The sequence below is a fragment of the Eleutherodactylus coqui genome, chromosome 8 (genome assembly GCF_035609145.1).
Source record: "Eleutherodactylus coqui strain aEleCoq1 chromosome 8, aEleCoq1.hap1, whole genome shotgun sequence".
Lineage (NCBI taxonomy): Eukaryota > Metazoa > Chordata > Amphibia > Anura > Eleutherodactylidae > Eleutherodactylus > Eleutherodactylus coqui.
In genome coordinates this window covers 139,453,448-139,476,834 of record NC_089844.1, presented here as the reverse complement: position 1 = coordinate 139,476,834, position 23,387 = coordinate 139,453,448, and the positions used below count along the sequence as shown (strand labels likewise).

At 48.6% G+C, this 23,387-nt stretch overlaps 1 long non-coding RNA gene across 2 annotated transcripts; it reads right to left on the bottom strand.

The window, feature by feature from the left end:
- Positions 1-7,229: 7,229 nt before the first annotated feature.
- On the bottom strand, positions 7,230-22,625 carry LOC136577600 (uncharacterized). 2 transcript variants are annotated; one of them, XR_010786512.1, is made up of 4 exons: positions 22,574-22,625; positions 20,837-20,937; positions 10,976-11,065; positions 7,230-7,970 (listed from the first exon to the last, which is right to left on the bottom strand). It is a non-coding gene; the product is annotated as an uncharacterized lncRNA (long non-coding RNA). The 2 variants fall into 2 exon arrangements; XR_010786513.1 differs by lacking the exon at positions 22,574-22,625 and adding an exon at positions 21,167-21,253.
- Between the last annotated feature and the right edge of the window lie 762 nt (positions 22,626-23,387).

Sequence of the window (23,387 nt, the reverse complement as noted above, 5' to 3'; positions counted from 1 at the left end):
TGCCAAGAAGCGAAGTGAAGTTTATTCAGCAGAGTTACAGGAGTTATAGAAAAAAATCTGTTTACGTAGTGATTTAATTACTGCGCATGTCCAAGGTCGCTGGACATCTGAAGAGACAATTCATAATACTCCTTTCAAAAGACATCTGCTACAAGAACAATATTTCAACATTCCGCAATAAGTTTAATCAAAGCGAAAGTATTCAAGGATACTTTCCCAGAAGGGAAGAAAAAGGGAGGATAGATAAGAACTCGTGTGAGAACAAGATCAGAAAGAAATTGAGATAATAGTACAGAGGAATTAAAACCTATTTTTCTCTTATTTATTCATTGTAAAACGGAAACTAGAATTAACCCCTCACACAGGCCTCTTACATTCTGCACATGTTGACAAGGCGCCATTTTTACCCGGAACCCGAATGCTGCACTGCCCACCACGCTGTTAGCCACCAAAAACGTAGGTGGCTATGGGTGACGCTGACCCTCACCTGGCTTGGCTCGCCGGGCCTCACAGCTCCACTGCCGCACCCCCTTACCATTGTGGCGGTCGACCCATAGTACCGCCCAATCGTGACTGTAAACCTGAGCACTATCTCTATGCCGCCAACCGCAGAGTCTTTGCCCTTAGGGAGACGCGCGCATTTTACTTTTCACAACAGAACGCAAAATTCGTGCCGAAATATTAGCTCCGCGTGCTGAAAACCCTGAAAGAGCCAACCGAAATTAACCATTAGGAGATTGCCATTGGAAAAACAGTGGCTTTGTCACCTGCCTATCTGCTTATTCCACCACCTCCTTAGCGTGCGTCACTAAGCAAGCGCTGTGATTGACTGACACTGTAGCTTTATGGTTAGTGTAGCACCACCCGCAAGGCGATTCATTATGGGCATCTCAAAGCAGTGATAGGCCCGGGGCCCAGGGTAATGGCTCCAAATTGGCATTAGAACACAGTTCGGCCGGTGGCGCTGCAACTGAACCCCAGGGGCCTGAAAACTGAAAGCATTGTCGGAAGGGAGCTGATGACGGCTCATCTGTCAGAGGTAGTACAGCAGTGAACTAAAGCCTCCGTGCCCAACCGTATCACATCTTCTATGAAAGCTGGAGCAACAGGGCACTAGAGAGTCCATGCCAGCCCGTATGACATCTTGCATCCAAGCAAAAGTTGCCCCGCTTAGCACTAGAGCATCCATGCCCCCCGGGATCACATCTCATATCCAAGCTAAAGGCGGTGAAACAGGCTGCTGCAGCTACCTTCTCCTTCTCCCACCCCCGTATCACATCTTATACGAAAGCTGGAGGTGTCCCAACAGGGCACTAGGGATTCCATGCCCGCCCGTATCACATCCTGAATCCAAGCAAGAGGTGGCCCAACTTAGCACTACAGCATCCATGCCCCACCACACCGTAGCACATCTTGTATCCAAGCTAGAGGCGGTACAGCAGGGTACCAGAGCCTCCACGCCTGTCTATATGGCATCTCGTTTCCAAGCTAGACACTGGACCAGGATTATAGATGTAAACGGGCACCTAGTTACATCGTGAGCCTTGTGTGGCACAGAGCATTAGGGCAGCTTTACGCAGTGCTGAGCTCTCGCTCACGACCTGAGATGTGCGGGTTCAATCCCTGCGTACGTCATGTAGCCGGCTCAGGGTCGACTCAGCCTTCTGTCCTTCCGAGGTCGGTGCAATGAGTACCCAGCTTGCTGGGGGGTAGAGTGACAGCTGAAGGCATACCGCCATCACGACTAGGTGGATTACTTTTAAGGTTGGCCAACCCTTTAATAGAGGTGAGCAAATTTTCTCTCCCAATCCAAGCTTTGCTGATTCACCTGATTTCTTGGAGATTAGTTCTCATTGACGAATCTATTCATGCTCTACTTTTTAACCAGCCCGACAATTACTGATTTGTTTTGTTACTTTTTGCTGTCATTGAACATTAGTGTTTGTGATCCTATCATATTTTTCACACTTTTTTTTTACTGGAATTGTCTGTTTCTATAACCCTAAAAAAAATAGATTATACCTACCCGATAATCGGGTTTCTAGTAGTCTCCACGACAGCACCAATTGAGAGATTGCCTCCTCCTGGTAGGACAGGAACATACTGAGAGGTTAAAAGCTCCCCCCCTTCCCCACTTTCCTCAGTGGATTCTAACGAATTGCCGGGGCAGGAGCTCAACTTAAAATTCTTCCCTTAACCGGAGTTTTTTTGGAAATTATATACTATACTACTTTCTTAGGGGGGGGAAGAGATGGGTGCTGTCGTGGAGACTACTGGAAACCCGATTATCGGGTAGATATAATCTATTTTTTCCCCAGTCGTCTCCACGCCAGCACCAATTGAGACGTAGCAACTAAAGTTTTCTTAGGGTGGGATTGCTGCCGAGAGGACTTTGCGGCCGAAGGCCATGTCCTTGTCCTGCTGCACTTTTACCCTATAGTGTTTCACGAACGTATGGGGTTTCTTCCAGACTGCGGCCTTGCATATCTGCTCGACCGAGGCTGAGCTGTGTTCGGCCCATGAGGATGCCATTGCCCTTGTGGAATGGGCTTTAAGAGCTAACGGGATTTCCTTCCCGAGGGCCTTATAGGATTCTATGATGGCTAGGCGGATCCACCTGGCTATGGAATTTTTTGCTGCTTTGCTACCTTTATTTGGGCCACTGAACTGGACGAACAAGTTGTCGTCCCGTCTCCAGTGGCTTGTTGCATCTATGTAGGCTAGAACTGCTCTCCTAACGTCCAGGCAGCTTAGGGTTTTTTCTTCCTCGTTCTTTGGATTACTGAAAAATGAGGGGATTATCATATCCTGGGACCTATGAAACTCTGATACTACCTTTGGCAAAAAAGCAGGGTCCGTTTTAAATACTAGTTTGGTGTCTGCGATTTTCATGAACGGGTGGCGGATGGACAAGGCCTGTAGCTCGCTAACCCGTCCTGCGGAGGTGATCGCTACTAAAAAGATGGTTTTGATTGTAAGCATTTTTATGAGTAGTGCCTCGATCGGTTCGAACGGTGCCGCTGTCATGGCCCTTAGAGCCCAATTAAGGTTCCAGTCTGGAAAACGATTTATGGGCCTAGGTCGCAATCTAGTTGCTGCTGCTAGGAACCTGTTGACCCATCTGTTGTCTGCGAACTTTGTGTCACATATGGCGCTAAGGGCTGAGACCTGGACCTTTAGGGTGCTTGGAGAGAGGCCCATCTCTAGGCCCTCCTGCAAGAACTCTAAGATTAGCGGAGTGTCAGGGATAGAATCCCCGCGATCCCTTCCCTGTTTCCATGAGGAAAAGCCTTCTCCAAACCTTCTGGTAGATCCGGTGGGTCGTCTTTTTTCTACTGGACATTAAGGTTTCTACTACTCTCTCTGAGAATCCCTTCTCTCTTAGTGAGGATTCCTCAAGAGCCATGCCGTTAAATGGAGTTTGTCTAGGCCTGGGTGGTTCAGTGGCACTTGCGATAGGAGATCTGTCCAGGTAGGCAAGGTGACTGGGTCCTGGACGCTCAATGTTGCTAGAGGACCGAACCAGCTTCTTTTCGGCCAGAAGGGGGTTACCAGGACTAGTGTGCATACCTGGGTTCTGAAATGCTGTAGAACCCTGGGGATCAGTGGTATAGGAGGGAAGGCGTACACCAGCCCTTGTCCCCAGTCCTGGCCTAGGGCATCTACTGCTGTCGGACGATTTCCTGGCCGGAGGGAGAAGAAGTTGCCTACTTTGGCGTTCTCCCTGGTTGTGAAGAGGTCCAACTGTGGGGTCCCCCACCGGTTGGTCAGGAATCTGAATGCCTCTAGGGAGAGGGACCATTCTCCTGGGTCTATTTGCCTCCTGCTGAGGAAGTCCGCTTTTTGGTTTAACGTCCCCTTCAGGTGCGTTGCCGTGATCGAGAGGATCCGGCCTTCTGCCCAGTGAAAAATTTTCTGTGTGATGCTTTGCAGGGCGGGAGATCTTGTGCCCCCTTGGTGTCGTAAATGGGCGACCGCGGTGATATTGTCTGACAGTATCTTTATATGTCGGTTCTGTAGCGAGTTCCCCAACTGCTGTAGGACCTGCCATACTGCCTGTAGTTCTCTGTAATTTGAGGACTGTTCTTTTGTCCTCTGAGGCCAAGGGCCCTGAAAGAACTGGTTCCCCACATGTGCTACCCATCCCCAGGCGCTTGCGTCCGTTGTGATGTGGGTGGCTGGGTTTTGTAGCCAGTGAACCCCTTTCCGCAGGTTCTCTGGGGATGCTCACCAACGCAGGGATGTTTTCACCCCGCCTGGGATGTACATTCTTGCTCCTAGGGAGGACTGCCTTTTGTCCCATGAGGATAGGACTAAGGCCTGCAGGGCTCTGGTGTGGGCCTAGGCCCATGTCACTCCTGGAATGCATGATGTCAAGCTTCCCAGGAGAGACATTGCTTCCCGAATTGTGCAAAATCGTCTTCGTAGGAAGGTTTTGACTATTCTTCGGATTTTTTGTATTTTCTCCCCGGGTAGGTAGGAGCATTGCGATTCTGAGTTGAGTGTTATTCCCAGAAACGTCTTCTGCTTGTCGGGATCTAGGCTGGATTTTTCCCAGTTTATGATCCATCCTAACGATTGGAGAAGCTCTAGCACTATCTCCAGGTGTTTTGTTAGGAGTTCCCTGGACTCTGCTATTATCAAAATATCGTCCAGGTAGGGTACTATTAGGACCGATTTTTTCCTCAGGTAGGCGGCTACCTCTGCCATAATTTTGGTAAAGATTCTGGGGGCTGAGGATATCCCGAAGGGCAGGCATCTGAATTGGTGGTGCTCTATTCCTTTGCCCATGTCCACTGCGAACCTTAGGTATTTCTGGGACCCCTTGTGGATCGGTACGTGGAAATTAGCGTCCTTTAAATCGATGGATGCCATGTAGGCTCCTCTGGGAATCAACTTTATCGTTGAGGAGATGGTTTCCATTTTGAATTTTCTGTATCGGACGCAGGTATTCAGGGGTTTCAGATTTACTATCAACCGATGTTTTCCGCAGGGTTTTCTTACTAGGAAGAGCCTGGAATAATGGCCCTAGGTTTCCTCGTTTTGCGGTACGCGGGATATTGCATTTAGTTGTTGCAAGTCGCGCACGCTTCGTCTTAGTAGGTGTAACTGTCTTTTTGAGCATCCCGTGATAATGAATTTTCTTCTGGGAAGGGACACCAGCTCTATCTGGTATCCCTGCTGTAAGATCTTTGGGATCCATGGGCCCTCGCAGATTGCGGCCCATTGATCCACAAAGTTCCCCAGCCTTGCCCCTACGGGGATGGCGTCAGGGTCTCTGCTTCGGCTCTCCCTGCTGGGGGTTGAAGAGGATATTCCTTCCTCTGCCCCCCTTGGGGTAACTCCAGCGGCCTGTCTTGCCCTTGCCTCGGTAGGTCTCGGGCTGTTGCATTGGAGCCCGGAAGAAGGTCTTCCCTCTCTGTGGTTTTTCTTCGGGGAACCCTTTCTTTCTGTCGGCTGCTTTCTCTAAAATTTTGTCTAGGTCCGGTCCGAACAAGAACAGGCCGTAGAACGGGAGGGCGCATAACTTATTTTTTGAGGCTAGGTCGCCTGACCATGATTTCAGCCATAACACCCTTCTGGCTGAATTAGAGCGGGCTGAGGCCTTCGCCGAAAGTTTAACAGTTTCGGCCGCGGCGTCCGCTAGGAAGTTAGCTGCCATGTGCAGGATCGGAAGGGAGTTTAGGATCTGCTCCCTCGGCGTCCTATTGGTTAGGTGAAGCTCTAGCTGTTCTAACCATACCCCCAGGGTCCGCGCCACACAAGTGGCTGTGATCCCTGGCCTAAGTATGTTTGCAGCTGCCTCCCATGATTTCTTTAGAAGGCCCTCCGCTTTGCGATCCATGGGGTCTTTTAACTGTGCGGCGTCTTCAAAGGGAAGAGTCGTCCTCTTGGCTACTTTGGCCACCGGGACGTCTACCTTAGGTACCTCTTCCCAGCTTGCGCAAACTTCCTCTTCGAGTGGGTATCTTCTTTTTACGCTTCTAGCGGAGAAGGAGCCTGCGTCTGGTTTCCTCCACTCTTTCTGGATTATTTTGGTGATATTCTTGTGGACAGGGAAGGTATGCTTGCGCCTCTCCCCTAGTCCACCGAATATCTCTTCTTGTGGAGTACGTGGCTCTCTGGGCTGTTCCATTTTTAGTGTAGCCCTGACCGACTTAATTAATTCCGTTAGGTCGTCTTGACGGAATAAATATCTTTTTTTGGCCCTCCTCGTCTGAGGACTCCTCGGCCGCCTGTTCCTCTTGCTCCGATCCGATAGAACTCTCGGAATCGGAAGGCTCGTCGGGAACATACGCCTTTTTCTGGCGTTTCGCTGGCGGCGCCGACTGTGACGTTAGGGCTGATCTAACCTCCTCTTTCACTAGCTTCCTAACGTCCTCCAGGAATCCCCCCGATTCCTCTCTGACTAGCCTAGCCACGCATGCCTTGCATAGGGGCCTCTGGTACGTGGCTGGCAGTCTCGTCCCGCATTCCACGCATTTTCGCAATTTTGTTCTGGGGGTGATGTCTTTTTTATCCCCCTGACAAACAAAGCATTTTTTGCGGGTAAATATGCAATTTTTCCATACACAACATACTGGATATTTGCATTGTATTTTTTGCCGCACTGGCTACTTACGGCCGCTGAGGCTGAGGTTTCAGCTGTCTCTGGGGCTGGAGCACTCATTACTATACCGGTGCTGCAGACACCCTGCGACCTGTAGTGCTGGTTTGTTCTGGCTTCTCTCAGGTTCCTTATTTTTTAAATTTTCGCGCTCCTGCGCTAAGCCCCGCCCCCTCCGCTCCTGATGCAGGCGCGATGACGTCATCACGCTTGGACACGTGATGCGGCGCCCCGCCCCCTGCCGTCAAAGGGCTTCCTGGAGCACCGCGCTGTAACTTCTGCCTGGAGGACGAGGGGGACTGAGGCTCCCGCTTTGTACCCCCCATGGGCCGCCGCGGGAGGAACCTGGCCCGGGGGGTTACCACCCCATGTGGCGTCCCGGGAGTCGTCTGGCTTGGAAGGGAGGACAGGTTGAGCCACTGCCCTCCGATCCGCCGGTAAGTAGTTCGGGCTGGCTTCTCCACCAGCTCCTCTCAGCGATCCTGCCTCAGCGATCCTGACAGGAAGACACTGAGGAAAGTGGGGAAGGGGGGGAGCTTTTAACCTCTCAGTATGTTCCTGTCCTACCAGGAGGAGGCAATCTCTCAATTGGTGCTGGCGTGGAGACGACTGGGGAAATAAAAGTTCTCTACTCTGTATGGACTGAAGAATCTGTGAGCGATTTTAGAAGAACCCATCACCTCGGAGGCAAATGTTTTTAAATGCACATAAACTATAATGCAGGGGCAGTCATGAGATACTTTGACTGTATAATATGGCTACTGGACCTGGTCTGTTCTGTGCCTCAGTTCAGGTACGAGTCCGGCGGATGTAAAGAAGCCATATTACCTTATGTTATATTACCATATTGCTATGTGCAGAAGGCAGCAAGACACTCCCATGATGCTTCACAAGGCGGATGACTAGAAATAACCCATCACTGGAGATATAGATTAGTAGGGTTGGGGTGGCATCACCTTTCACATGCTGAGTCATAAGGGGCTCTTCTCATATACACAGTGCGTATTCATATCTACCCGTATATAATAAAGGCAATTCCCAGACACCCTGGCAATCGTCTGCTGCACCCCAGTGCTTTGGATTTTGCAGAATATTAACCCTTCCCCTAGTTCTGATTTCTAGCAAAATCCAGTCCGTGGTGTTCTCACATTTCCTGGGCGCTTCTATACTTCACTTTTGCAATAGGACCTTTGGGCGAGCATTGAGTTGCAGAATCTCCTGGAAATCTTTGGCCATTTGTCGTAGAGCGTCCATGTACGGGTTCACATTCTCTTCCATCCACTCCTCCACTGTGTCTGGGAAGTAGATTGCATCGAGCTGGGATCGCAGGGCGTCTATATGAGATTCCCATTCTTCGTTGGCTCTGGAAGAACATGGAAGAAGCTCATAAACAGACATCATGTTACCTTGTTTTTGCACCGAGGTCATGCTGCTGTTTCTGGTCATCCAGCCTATGACATCTGTACTTTTACAGCCTCCTATATTGCCGTAGGCCTCATGTCCATGGGCACGTGTGGATTCAAAGTGCAGAATCCCGCAGCGGAATACACCCGTGCCCGCAGCCATGGACATTTTCTCACCAGTCCGTTGCGGGTCTCCTCCGTCCTGGACGATCTTCTTTTCAAATCTTTTTCATTTTTTTTTCAAATCTCCTGCTTTCCCACGGATCTATGGCACGTCTGCAGTGTCAGCTGCGGGTGTGCCGCGGATCGGCCGGGCTTCGTTGATTTCAATGGAGGCCATCTATGCGGGAATCCACAGAAAATGGAGCATGCTGCATTTTTTCCCCGCGCGTGTGATCCGCATGATGGGATAAAGTGAGATCCGCATGTATTTAATTACCTGCAGATGCCAATGATTGTCTATGGGCAGGTTGAACTGCGGATCATCAGCGTGGGTGATCCGTATTTCATTTATGCCCGTGGACATGAGGCCTTACAGTGACTACGTCACTAACATTTTTTAGATTCTGTTCTCTACACATGACTATGGGGGCGGCCATCTTTCCTGAGCTACATTTAACAGCATCTAGAGCATTTAGAAAATGTGCTTTACAGCAGCTTCATGGACCATGCACAGATTGGACAGCAGGGGATCCATTGACTTGTATGGGAGGCTGTTCTAGGCATGCTCTATGACTTGTGTAGAGGTCTTTCTGCAGGGAGGTGGAGTAAAACGTTGCGCAAAATGCGATGAATACAACCCATTGTTGTGCGCAATTCCTATGTGTGAGAAAAGATAGGACCTGCCCTATCTTTCTGCGTTTTATGCGGTAAGCTACCATAGAAGTCTATGGCAGGGTCAAAAAAGCAATGGGAGGGTGCAACCAGCGATCAATGCCGGGAAGAGAAGACAGCTGGCTATTCAATTTTAGCTAAAGGGAGCATCATGTGTGCTTGTAAACTGGCCATGCGAGCACAAAAATTACAGTACTGTGTGCAGACACGTGTGTAACAGCCTGATTATTGTCATTCCCATTCATGCGCAATTTGGGCATATGCTCATCTGTCGAAGCCCTTAGATGGAGCAATTTATTGTTTGTACGAGCGAACGATGTCAGGTGTTTATTTGTACATCCTGTTCATACAGGCAGATAAATTGTTTAGTTCGCTGTACCAGAATGACGGAACAATCAGTATTAAACCAAACAATTAGCGGACAAGCCAAGAATGGTTTTCATGCTTGCATGAAATGAACGATGAGCGAACTAATTATCATACATCATTTGATTGTTGGCTATGTTTACATTGAACAATTATCATTCAAATGCGAATGATTCAGCAATTTTTTTAAAATGATAATCGTTTCGTGTAAATCCACCCTTAGGGCTTATTCAGACAGGCGTATATCGGCCGGGTTTTCACAGCCGCTTGATGTACTTTTCCATCTAAGCGGTTCCCTCACCAGCTCTCTGCCTCTCTCCTCCAGTTCGGCGTTTGCAATGGGAGGGTGCGGGGCGGAGCTTAGCTCCACCCCCATCCTGCCCACTCCCATTGTAAACCGCTCAGCGGGGAGGAGAGAGGTAGAGAGTCCTTGAGGGGGCGGGAAGGGGGGGGGGCGGACTGCTTAGATGGAAGCCTATATACGCTCGTGTAAATAAGCCCTTAGATAGATGACTGCTACAAATCTTTCTCTACAGATCAGAAACTGTCAGACTAGTATTAGGCTCTGTGGTCAGAGCGAAAAATGCAAGATTGTAGGATTTTTTAAAAACATAAATTGTGATCAAAAACAAAATGGAAAATCACCAACAATTCTTAAAAAATATGTTTAAGGGCTCCTTCACATGAGCGCTGCGGTCGGGCCCCTTTACGTAGGCGGCGGTAGCTGCAGTGACTGCTATGGGAGCCAATGACAGCTGCAGGTGAAGAGAGGTGGGAGGGACTTTAGCAATGTGACTGCTAAACTCCGCCCCTCTTCTGTTCTCCTCTCCGCCCCTTGCCACTGTTTGCAATAGGATGGGTGGGACAGGGGTGTAGCTAAACCTCTTCACCCCAGTGCAAACAGTGGAGAGGGGAGGGAGCTCAGCACACCAGCTCCCGCCTCGTCCCACCTTCTCCCATTGCAGAGAGCCGGCGAGGGGGAGGAAAGGGGAAGACAGCCCGACAGCGTATATGCCACCCCGTGCATCACACAGTGGCATATATTGGCCGGCCGATATAAGCTTGTGTGATAAGACCTAAAAATTGAGATCTGCATTTTTGTCAGAAACAGACCCTCATATGAGTATTCCTGACATTGCAACTTGCTATCAGCCAGAGTCCAGTGTGCAGATTGCAGCACAAATAAGAAAATGAGGATTACTTATTGGTTGTGCCTCGTATACCTATGATAACACTACCGGAGCACATTTCTAGGACGTGTTGCCAGGGATTCTATATTTATGTGGAGTCTATAACTTCAAAGGGGTTATCTGACACTTCAAAACTGATGGTTCATTCTTAGAATAATCCACTAATATTAGACCGCTGAGGGTCTGACTCTCAAACCTATGTGGATCATTTGCTTGAAGAGTCTCCTTCACTATTTACTAGCCACAGCTCCATACTTTTCGAAGTGCTTATGCCTGGTATTACAGTTCCATCCCATTCACTTGGGAAGGATGAAGCTGCTGTGAGTTGTAATACCAGACATGGCCACTACTAACAGTACGGTGCTGTGCCTGGTAAATAATGAAGGTGTACAACTGATTGATGGAGTGCCAAGAGTCAGTCTCCCACCAATCTAAAATTGATGGCCTACCCTAAGGGTAGACAATCAAATATTAAGTCCTGCAGAATGACTTTAGCCCACACAAGGTAGATTTCTATTTACACAAATAGGATATTACTTAAAGGGCTCTTAGTCCGTGTTTGATTTTATACTCACTTCAAGATTTTTGCACTGAATGTCTCCATCTTATGCGGATTGCCAAAGCGGTGTGCCCTGTGGTAACGTGAGAACCAGCCGTTGATTTCACTGTGCAAAAAAGAGAAAACATCACTGAAGAATGCAAAAACGGATTATACAATATACACTATTTTGCCACTTTATTAGAGACCCCCATCTAGTATTATGTTGAGCCTACTTTGGCCTTCAGAATCGTAGCAATTTGTGTTGGCGTAGATTCCACTAGGTGAGGAAATCGTTCTGCAGGAATATCGGCCCCTGCGGACAGGAAGCTTCTTGTAGTTGCTGCAGATTAGATGGAGGTGCTGACATGTTCTGATCAGCTGACAGGAAGGGGTCATCGATTCATGCTTCTTGCGCCAAATTCTGACCTCCCATCAGCACGAGGCAACAGAAGTCTGGAATTATCTGACCAGGGGAGGTTTGCCGCTGCTCAGGGATACAATTTTTGTGCTCTTTTGCCCTCTGGAGTCTTCTCTCTTACACAGCAATGTCACTGGAACTCGTTACCAGCTGTTTTAGCCCATTTGTGTTAAAGAATAAGAAGCTGTGCATTTGGACACATTAGTTGTAGTACCCCCATTGTATTTGGCTGCATTTTGCCTGACTGTGCAGCGCCTGTCATTAGAATGATTTTTCACATCCTCCTCTGACCCCTTTCCTCATGGAGTTTTTCCATCCACAGGATCCTCTTTTGCTGGATGTGTTTTCTTGATCACACCATATCTGTATACTCTCCACATTGCTATACTAGAAAACTCCAAGCGTCTGGCAGTGACATCCTGGCCCCCGGCTAGTCCAGCACTGATGACCGAGTCTCGTTGGAAGTCGCTCCGATCGCTGGATTTTCCCATCTAATGTGGATTCACACTGAAACTGATTCACGGAAAACTTGTCACCTGATTTTATGCTGCACTCCGGGGTCACGGGGAGAATTTCCATATAGGAGAGTCCAATCGTGAAAGGGCTGGTATCATTAATAAAGGGGCCATTCAGAGTAATATATGTATATGATGATTTGATGGGAGTATATACGGGTATAATCATAGAGCCCTGCAGAAAAACTTTGGTTGGGGTCAAGGTTACCAAGACTAGCGTGTTCATGAAATAAATCAGGATTATGTTCCTCACTCTCCCCAATTATTTTTTATTTTTTTTAAAATTCTTTATTTCTCGTTTTCAAATTAGTTACAGTTTACCAATAAACACTTTCCGAGTACAGATATATATAACAGATCAACGTATACGATTTTCTATTCTTCACTGTGACTCACGGAGTAAAGCAGTAAGGGGTTCTTGGTTCCTTGTCGGTTTCATTTGTTTGAGTGGTGGGTGGGTATATGCTCCGTCTGGATATAATTCTTATTTAGTTTTAACTTCGGGAACAACTGGTCTCAGAACTATCTGGCTCTAACACATCTTATCTTGGTCCTATTTAACAATCAAACATTGAACCTAAACTAAAGACAGGAAAAAACATTAGGGGTTTAGACACACAGGGGAGGGCTGGGGTACGGGTTCATGGGCTCTCAGTTATTGGGGTTTTTGAGCCTCTGGTATTCCGTCGTATTTTGGTACTCCAACCAGTAGTACCACGTTTTTGTAAATTTTTCCTGGGTTCCTCTGAGTGTCGATGTAAGGTCCTCCATTTCCATCAACCCTTGCATCGCGTTGAGCCACATTGCCACTGTAGGGGGAGTGGTCTGCCGCCATAGTCTCGGGATGCAGGATCTCGCCGTACCGACCAGGTGTCTTACTATTGAATTCTTGTATGTCGATAGAGGGATTGTGTTGTGGTGTAAAAGGAAGAATACTGGTGTTTTGGGAATTGGGTATTGTGTAAATTTGGAGGTGATCCTCCATACCTCCGCCCAGAAGCCAGCCAGCACCGGACAGTCCCAAAATATGTGTAGGAAAGTCCCCTGTGCAGCCCCACATCTCCAACAGAGGGGTGAGACCGAGGGGTATATTTTGTGTAATCGAGAGGGCACCCTGTACCACCTTGAAAGCACCTTGTATCCGGATTCCTGTATTTTGCTAGAAATCGATGCGGAGTGTGTGAGTGTAAAGATTTTTTCTCTTTCAGCTGTAGAGAGAGTGATTTTGAGGTCTTCCTCCCATCTCTGTATAAAACCCGGTGGATGTGGGTCTGATTGAGAATTGAGGATATTGTATATGCGTGACAAGGTATGTCTGGATGGTCCTTCTGCGCTGCATATTAGTTCAAAGTGTGTTTTTGTGCGTTTGAAAGTGCTTGGATGGGGTAGGGATCTGAGGAAGTGTCTTAATTGTATTGTCTCCCAGAAGGTTATTGGGTGGGGGTCTGTTATCCTATTCAGTGCGTCCGTTGTTAACCATTCGTCATCTTGTAGGAAGTGTAGTGCTCTGAATTTGCCTTCTTGGAACCAGCGGCGGAAGGCTTTGCTCTCATTGCCCGGCGGAAATGCAGGGTTCCCTAGGATCGGGAACATGGGGGATGGTTTGGGCGTCAGCTCCGGTCTTGCAAACACTTTGTTTGCTGTCGCCAGGGTGGGGCCAATGGTGGGGTGCTGCACCAATTCTGTGGGGGTCTGTTCCTGGATCCATGGGAGTACCACTAGAGGGATAGGAGTGGTTGCTTGCTCAATGGCAGTTCACTGTTTAAGGGCCCCGTGCCTATGCCAATCAACTATGCGTACCAGGTGGGCCGCTTGGTGGTATCGTGGGAAGCTCGGGAGGCCCATTCCTCCCTCTGTTTTTGGTCTTGTTAATATGTTTCGTGCTGTTCGTGGTGTTTTATCTGCCCATATAAATTTCGCCATCAGAGATTGGAGGTGTTGGAAAAATTGCCTGGGTATGTGTATCGGGAGAGCTTGGAGCAAGTATAGGATTCTGGGAAGGATATTTATTTTGAATATCGCACGTCTCCCGAACCACGAAAACTGGCCTTTTGTCCATGCGTTTAGGTCTGTCCTGATTTTACTCAGGAGCAATGGGTGGTTTGCTGCATATAGGTCTCCGGGGTCCGCTGTGATGTTGGTTCCCAGGTATTGAATATGGTGGTTCGCCCTGGAGAAGGGAAACGAGCTTTTGAGGTCGCTAACAAGTGCTGGATGGAGAGATATATTGAGGGCTGCCGATTTCTGGTAATTAATTTTGAAATTTGATAGATCTGCGTATCGTTTGATTTCCGTTAGCAAGTTTGGTATTGAAATTCTCGGGTTGGTAATGAAGAACAGCAAATCATCTGCGTATGCCGCAATTTTATGTTCTGATTTGGCTAGTTTGATCCCTGACACGTTTGGATTGTTGCGTATATGATTTAGAAGGGGTTCTAGGCATAGTATAAAGATTAGCGGTGATAGAGGACATCCTTGTCTCGTACCGTTCGAGATATTAAAGGGGGATGAAAATTGTCCGTTCACTCTAACCGCTGCCGTGGGGCGTGAGTAGAGGCTATTGATCCAGCGTCGCATTTTGGGACCCATTCCCAGGTGAGACATAGTGGCAAACAGAAAGTCCCAGTCCACCCTATCGAACGCTTTGTCCGCGTCTGTGGAGAGTAAGCAGGAGGGGAGGGCTAGTTTTTTGGCTTGGTATATTAAGTTTATGGCTTTTGTTGTGTTGTCTCGTGCTTCCCTAAGTGGGACGAATCCCACTTGGTCTCCGTGGATTGTGTGCTGTAGGAGGGGGGAGATCCTGTTTGCCAATATTTTGGCGAAGAGCTTTAAGTCTACGTTTAGCAGGGAAATCGGGCGGTAGCTCTGGCACTGTGAGGGGTCTTTCCCCTCCTTCGGGATTACTGTAATGTGTGCTCCTAAGGTGTCTCTGGGCATATCTTTTCCCTCGTTGAGGGAGTTAAAGGCCCGTAAGAAGTGTGGGGTCAGTGTCTCTGCGTACTTCTTATAGTATGCAAGAGTGAGTCCGTCTGGTCCTGGGGATTTTCCCGAGTTGGTGCCGGTTATGGCGTCTGCTAGTTCGGTCTGCGTGATCGGGGTTTCCATTACCTCTATTGCCTCTGGTGGGAACCTAGGGGGATTTGATTGTCGTAGATATTCTCTTATTTTGGCCTTGCGGTTAGTCTTTTCTTGTTCTGTTATCGAGGGAGTCAGATTATATAGGGCTTGGTAATAGTTGCGGAATGCTTCCGTTATCTGTTTGGGTAGATGTAGAGTGTTGCCCGGGGAGGGAGTAATGTGGGGAACATATGTCCTGGATCTAGTTACCCGGAGGGCCCGTGCTAGTGTACGGCTAGGTTTGTTGCCATACTCATAGAAATGGCGCCTACATTTTATTAGCGTCCCCTTCGCCTGTGCTAAGCATAGTGTGCGCAGTCTGTCTCTGAGTCGCGTTAACTCTGCGCCTAAAGTACTGTCCTGGTTCGATTTGTGTCGGAGTTCGAGGTTTTGGATCTGGTCTAATAGCCCGCGGAGAAGCCTCCCTCGCTCTTTTTTGATACGGGATCCCAGTCCTATACAAATTCCTCGTATGACACATTTGTGGGCTTCCCAGACTGTCAAGGGGTTACTATCCACTGTACAATTATTCCTGAAGTATTCCTCAAGAGCTTCTTGGATCTCTTTAAATGTCTCTGGATTGTGTATGAGGGACTCATTCAGGCGCCAATGCCATATTTTGTCATGAATTGTTGGGAGCGATAGTGATAACGCGATAAGCGCGTGGTCCGAGATTGTGATATTATCTATTTCTACTGAGGTCACTAGGGGGAGAGATGAGTGGTGTAGAAGAAAGTAGTCAATCCGGGAGTAGGTGTTGTGGGGCGGGGAGAAGTATGTGTAGTCTCTCACGTCGGGGTGGAAAATTCTCCAGACGTCTGTCAATTGATGATTATAGAATGTCTTCCTAGCTCTGCGATGTGTGGCTAAGGTGAGGCTGCTGCTTCCTTTGGATGTGTCGGTGCGGGGGTCAGGTGGCAGGTTAAAATCTCCCCCTAATATCAGGGTGCCCTCTTTGAACTCCTCCAAGTCCTCCAAGGATCTTTCGAGGAAAGTCACCTGGTTGGAGTTGGGGAGGTACATTGTGGCTAGTGTGACTGTGGTGCTGGCTAGCTTACCTTTCACGAAGAGGCATCTTCCTTCGGGATCGGATTTCGTAGCTGCGTGTTCCCACGGGATTGAACTGGCGATCAGGATAGATACCCCTTTGGATTTTGATTCAGGGTTCAGGCTGTGGTAGACGTTAGGAAATCTGGCATCCGAGAATCTGGGTGCCGCACGTGCGCAGAAGTGGGTCTCCTGTATGAAGGCCACTTGAGCACGCTTCTTCCACAGGAGACGGAGAATGGAGGACCTTTTCTCTGGGACGTTAAGACCCTGTGCGTTAAGGGAGACAACAACAAGATTAGATGAGGCAGAAGGCATTTTGAATACTGGTGTCCTGGTCTCGTCGTCCCTGAGTCAGCGTCTGCAGGCCGTGGGGGTGGGAGGGTATAGGATGGGAATAGGGGGGGGCGGAAGGGGAGACTGAAAACAAAGGGGTTGTGTTCGGGACGGGGTAGACAAAACAATAGACAGGCTTAGTAGTATTTCTATTTCCTATATTATTCAGGGGTCCTGTCCCCCCTGCCAAACTCTGAGGGGGGAAGAGTCAGGGTCCCTGATGCCCTACTGGGGGAAACGTGGGAAACACAGAGAGACGGAGAGTCACCGCCCGTGGAGCAGGGAATCTCACGGCTGCGAAAGATTCCAGCCACCAGTCCGGACTTCCTGCTGTGGGGTTCTGGGCTTGAAGTGCTGGTGCCTGGTCCGTGGAACTCCGTCGGTCCGTCTCGCCGTAGCTTGTATTTCTTTTTCTGTGGAAAACAGGTTAACCTGGTAAAGAAACTGAGGAGGTGATGTATTGAATGGGCTTGGTTAGGCCGAGAGAGTGTCTTGGCGCGTTGTGGGACTTCATTATCCTTGAAGGTTGGGCCGCGTCTTAGACATCTGGGTTCTATTGGGTCGGATCCTCATCTGGGGGTAAAGTCCAGTCTGGGATTGGCACCTGGGGTACTCCCAAAAAGTCAAATGCCCCCTCCAGGTCGGCCGGTGATCGGACCGTGAATATGCGGCCGCGCTTTCGAAGAATCAGGTGAAAGGGGTGTCCCCATCTGTAGGTGGCCTCTGCTTTCCGAGCTGCGTCCAGAAGGGGACGGATCATTCTTCGGCTATTGAGGGTCAATCTAGACACGTCTGGCAATATTGTGATTTCAGCTCCGTTGTATTTGATCGAGCCTTGTTCCCACGCCATTTGTTGAATCTCTTCTTTTTGTCTGTAAAAATGCACTCGGCAAATTACATCTCGCGGGAAGTTCGGGTTTCTGGCTCTTCCGCCTTGTAAGCGGTGCACTCTGTCCAGTTCAATGGCTCTGTTGTCGGGTCGCTGTAGTAACCTGTTGAAGATTGTAGTCACGTGGTCATATAAGTCTTCTGGCGGTATGTCTTCGGGGAGTCCCCTCAGCTTAAGGTTATTGCGGCGACCTCTGTTTTCAATATCGTCTAGGTGGAACGTTAGGTCTCTGATTTGCTTCTGTTGTTTTTCGATCGTGCGTGCCATTTGTTGAAAATCTGTAATTGACGTCTCTGTATCTTGCTCCAATACGGTTACCCGCTCGGCCAAGTCTTGCACGGTGTGGGCAACTGCATTGATTGCTGTAGTCTGTTTTTCTTCAATACGTCTGATTTGTTGCTCGAGGTCTTGTTTGGTCGGCAGGGCTCGCATCATGACCCAGAGGGCCTGCAGTGTCTGGGAGGCGTCTATCGGTGGGTCTGTAAGATCTGTGATTGCCCCCGTGTGGGGTGGCGCTGGGTTGGTGGGGCCCGGAGTTGTCGAGTTGGAGTCAGAGTGGTTCGCCCCAGGTGGCAGGGCATATTCGACCGACGCCATGGTGCCTGCAGTTTCTTGTCCCCCCAGGTTTGCTCTTCCGTTCTGTGGTGGGGGTAGGGCTGCCTCGTGGCCCCTAGTGCTGTTGGTGCTGGAGGGTTCAGAGCCGTGGTGGGTGCCTGGTAGTGTTCTTCGTTTTCCTTGCGGGGACACTGCTGGGGTTGGGGGGAGCAGGCGTGTTTTTTGCTGTGCTTCCTCTAACCCCTCTGGGGACCCCGTGTTTTGTGGCTTTATGGTGGTTGTGGGGTTTTTCCCTCCATGAAATGATTGGGCTCCACTGTGGTTCGACCCCTTTTTAGGGGTGCAGTGTGGTGTGCCTGCCGTCCCCATGTTCTCCTGTACCTGGGATCGTTCAGGGTCCAGGTCCTGCTGCCGCTCTCCCTTCTGTGACTGCTCGTCTCTGCCATGGGGAAGTTGTGTCCCTGAGTCCCCGCTGCTATGCGGCACCTGCGCTCTTTGGGTTTCGGGTCCCTCGCTGTGTGAGCGGCGCGGGGTGTCCGGCGCCACGTGGTGTGAGCAGCGCGGGGAGCCGACTGTCTCCGGGGCGTTCGGGTGCCTGCTCTCCCGCGCTGCTCGTCTCGGCTCTTTCCCCTTTTCTGGTCCCCCATCCTGGCGTTGGAGCGGTACCTCTTGCGGGGAGCCCGCTCTGCAGGGTGTTCCGGCGCCATGCCGGTCGGGCGGCGTGCGGTGCCGGGGGTACTCTGGCTCGTCAGGAAGCGGCTCAGCGGGGTGCTGTTCACTGGCGACGGCTCTCCTCTTCTTCTGCTACTTCTCCCCATGCCGGTGAGTGGGTTTTTTGCCTGTTTTCCCGGTTTGCTGTGTGGTAACGGCGGAGGAGCTCCGGACCGTGCTCCCTTACTCCTCCATGCTTAGGCCACCCTCCCCAATTATTTACTCTCCTTCCATCATACATTGGGATCACTACCTACTGTTCCCAATTAACCGCTGGGCCCCATAGCAGCTGCTATACCTTTTTTCCATATATATAACACATTTCCAAGCTTCAGCATAATGTGGTCATAACATTTGTTGCATAGAGTATTAAAGGACACATGGTCTGGACAATGGGGTCAGTTCACTATGCCCATGGTTGGTACCCAAGAGGGTACATGACATGTCCAGTACTGGTACACTGGTACAGTGCATGATCATAACTTTAATGGTACTTTGATGTAGTTTACTTGAGTAAAAGGTAGGACTTGGCGATTAATTGAATTATTTAGATTACTTCACCCCTCGGTAACCCCGTGATTCTGTTTTCACACTAAATTGCAAAAGTCAATTATTTTCCTGAAATTGTCAGGTACTACACTGTATATCAAAGTATTAACTTACGTAGTTCACATTGAGAGGCCAACTCCTCCCCTGCATCTACACAGCAGTCATTGGCTCATTGCAGCGAGTGGTTAGAGCCAATCAAGAAGAAGAAGGCCCTTCATGCCATTTACCCACATGAGAAGTAAAAGTAGGAAGCCGTCCCTTCGTCACCATTGTGACTCTGCTTCTTAAACCTTTCCAATCCACTGTCTGACTTTTGAAGACATTATGATTTAAAGCTGTACAGCTCTGATGTTGGAAGACGTCCGTCGGGGTTCTATTACTATATATTGCCAGCCTCTCTGCCGTCAGAGCCTATCCAACGTGCCACCTCATGCACTCCTGGCTTTAGCTAGCATATAGCGCCGTAGTATAATGGCAGAAAAAGAGTAAGCCCCTTAGGAAAACCAGGATACAAATTGGATTCAAAAGGGTTAATCTCGCCGCCAGCCACCACTATCATGACCGCCACAGCAGGGCAATTTGTGATGGCCTACGCCAAAGGAGGTGCAGATCAGCATATGCAAAGGGAGGAAGAAGTGGGCGCCTTGGGAAGAGGAGACTGGGACAGGCGCCGGATTGGCAGCAAACTTCAAGATAGCGTGGATACTGCTACCACCCGGCCCTCTACTTCAACAGCGTCCCTGTCCACCTGGCAACACTATTGCATATAAGGGATGAATTATGTGCAGGCAGTCCGTCCTTCACTCTCTTCGAGGCAGCGCTTCTCAGAATTCTTCACAGTCTGTAATTCAATGTAACACAGATAGCAGGTAAAACTTGGTGCAATACAGAACTTGTACCAAGGCTTACCTGCTATCTCTGTCCCATTACAATACATGTTGCGAAGGGTACATCTAGGGCTGGGTACATGTGCAGGGCGCCCCGTTACAGCCGTTGATTCCTTACAACAGAACAACTAATGCGACGGCTGCCCAATACATTTACTTATCTCTGATACAAGAGAGTCCGGACAACTGCGGCACTGGTCAGCGACCAAATGCGGGGCGGGTAGCTGCTGTATCAGCTGATTTTCTGACAACAGCATTCCTGATCGCATCTTCCAGTCACTTCCAAGGGACAATAAAAAAAGAAGTAAAGTGTTCAAAAACCAAAAAGGAAAAAAGTTTAATCTAAAATAGTAAATAACGAAAATGGTTATGGAAAAGCCGAAAAAAATTGGGTATCGCCTCGTTTATAAAAATCAGCACTATAAAAGTATTATGCTTGTTATCCTGTACAGCAAACTGCATGGAAATATATTAAAAATGAAGCCAGAATTGCTATTTTTCATTCATCTGTCTCCTAAAAAACACAATAAAAAGCAATCAAAAAGTTCCACTTGTACCCCTACATGGTACCACTGAAGTCTACAACTCGTCTCGCAGTCTTAGTATTTAGCAAAAAAAGAAAATTGAGATTGAAATTGAAAATTTTCCATAAATGAAACAAAAAAAGATTGAGATTTTAATTTTTGGCAAAATCAGCCCCAGCAGAAGGTATTTAGTACTGAGAAACTCTGCCCTGTACCATGGAAACTATGGAGCTGGTGCCCAGCAACACCGTATGGACCCTGTGATGTACCCTGTCCCTGGGTACTGTACTAGTCATATAGCTCACATCCACTGCTGTGCAGTCATAGTTTGGTCATTCCCTTCTTACCTGTCTCCCTCTGTGATTTCATGAACCTTCCCTTCAGTTCGCTGTGGACTTTCTTCACCATGTTATAAATTTCAGATCCAGGAAATCCTCCGGTCCCGTCACTAAGAGGAAGAAATCACCAAAGAATTATATTTCTACTGTAAACTTCATTGTCGTTCATTAAAAGGGTTTCCAGGGTTTTTCTGGAAACAGCGCCACTCTTGTTCATGGGCTATGTATGGTATTGCAGCCTCACTGAAAACCTGCCATTGCGTTTGAGCTCCATATACTGTGTCATGGGGCTGAAAGGTGATGGAACAGAGAGTCCTGGAAGCTGTGTTCCATACTCACTGGGTGCTCCATTCCAGAGCTGTATCTCCACAAAGATTACAGGTGCCAACAGCTTGACTCTTTCTGCACATGCATCTTACATAGAGATGAATGGGAGATGTGCACGCAGAAAGTGAATATGAGACACTGCTCCAAGGACTGCCCATTCCATCACCTTGGAGCCCCATAACATAGTTTATGGGGGTCAAACATAATGACAAGTTCCCTTTAATGGGATTATCCGTGATGTAAATATTGATGGCCTGTCCTTAGGATGTCATCAATACCAGATTGGTGGGGTCTTACTCCTGGGATCCCGATCAATCAGCTTTTTAACCCCAGACAAGTGCTGTGATGACACATTTATTGGTTATGTGACCTTTCTGCAGCTCAGTCCCAATCCAGTGAATGGGATTAAGTTGCAAATACCTGACACCAATGCTATGTAACCTACAGCTCTGTGCCTGGTATACACTGATAGAAGTCTAAAAAAAGGGAGGACTCTGGCACAACCTGGTGGCGGGTGTCAAATTAGATGAGAGGTGGAGCCAAAGATAACTAAAGATGCTTTATTATATAACCAGCAGGTTACATGTTTCGAGGTATAACCTCTTCTTCAGAAAGCTGAGTGAACACTAAAAACAGTACAAACAAGGTGCAAGGAAAAAGCAAAGTATGGAAAGAGTACAGAAAAGCATTAAAAATTAAAACTTAGCTCCGCCCCTGCCCCGCCTCCCCTCATTGCAAATAGTGCCGAAGGGCGGAGAGGGGGCAGGAGCTCAGTGCACTGCTCCCGGCTCTTCCAGCCTCCTCCTCCTCCAGAGAGGGACGCCATGTATCGGCCAGCGTGAATACCCGGCTGATATACGGTCGTCTGAATAAGCCCTAAGGGTGAATGCACATGGGCGGACTAGAATTGCAGAATCCGGAGAGAGCGACCGCCTCCGGATTCCGCAGCAAATACCGACCATATAGTGCAATGCAAAAGTGATTCTTCATGCACATGAGTGAAAACCAATTGCGATTTCCGCTCGTGAATGAATAAAAAACAAATCGCAGCATGCTCCATTTTCCTGCGGATTACCCACAGATGGCTTCCATTGAAGTCAATGGAAGCCGTCTGACCCGCGGTACGTTTGCAATTGACATTGGGGGCCGCGGATTCCGCAAGAAAAGTAAGAATTTAAAAAAAATCTGTACTGCGCATGTCCGACGGCGAACCGTGCAGCCATCCGCAGTACAGAAAGAAGAAAACGAAAGCAGGTACGCACGGACGCTGCTGCTGCCAGGGCCGGATTCCACATGCAGAATCCGACCCGCCGCTGTGCAGACGGCCTAAATGAAAGTAAGTAAAGTGGACAGGAGAGAACTTGAAATTCTGGTCCAACCTTTTTAACCCCCTCAGTAAAGGCTATGGGTTGTAGTTACCAAGTGTTTTTTTCCAGATTGATGCTGCTGAATCCTAGTATGTGACTGATGTCCTTCTTCGCATCTTCGTTGAGTTCTCCTGTGTGGGAGAAGACAGGTGACAATGCTGCAGATAAGGCGACACATCTCAGTGACTTCAGTGAACGCACTTACCGTACTTGAGAGTCTTTAGACACACCGCCAGGGAGGGGATGTCCACCGGGAGCAGCTCACAGAGCACTGAGTAATGATCGTACCTGCAGGGACAGACAACGGGCAATCAGTGACATGAGCACTATAGGTCAGTAGGTAAAACACCTTCATCTCAGCCATAATGTCATCAATCCAATACAGAGAATCAAACCATTATACTCCTCAATGCAGGTAGTGAATGCACAGACCACTGAGCAGTAGAGTAATCCCAGGACAGCATTTTTTTTTAATTAAAGTATTTTTTATTAAACTTTTTCACCTTTTGCATATTTTAAAACATTTTTTTTAACAAATCTTTGGTTTCCCCTCCGTCCCTCCCCCTCCCCCTCTCACCCACCCCCTTCCCCTCACCCCCCTCCCTCCCCCATCCCCCCTAAGATCTCTCTCTCAACGTTCTGTTCTTTGGGTAAACTGTCTCTGAATGAACACAGTGTTGTGTCGTAAACAATAATAACAGTTCATGTAACGTATATTTGTTTTCTTCTTTGGTCTTCGTGTTGCTTATCTTCTTGCTGTTTTCTTTTATTGATTCAGGGTTAGATTTTTTGTTGCATTCGAGGGGGGGGGGTCATATTTCTTTTGCCCGTTGCCCGGTCTCTCTCTCTCCAATCCCTCCTTTCTT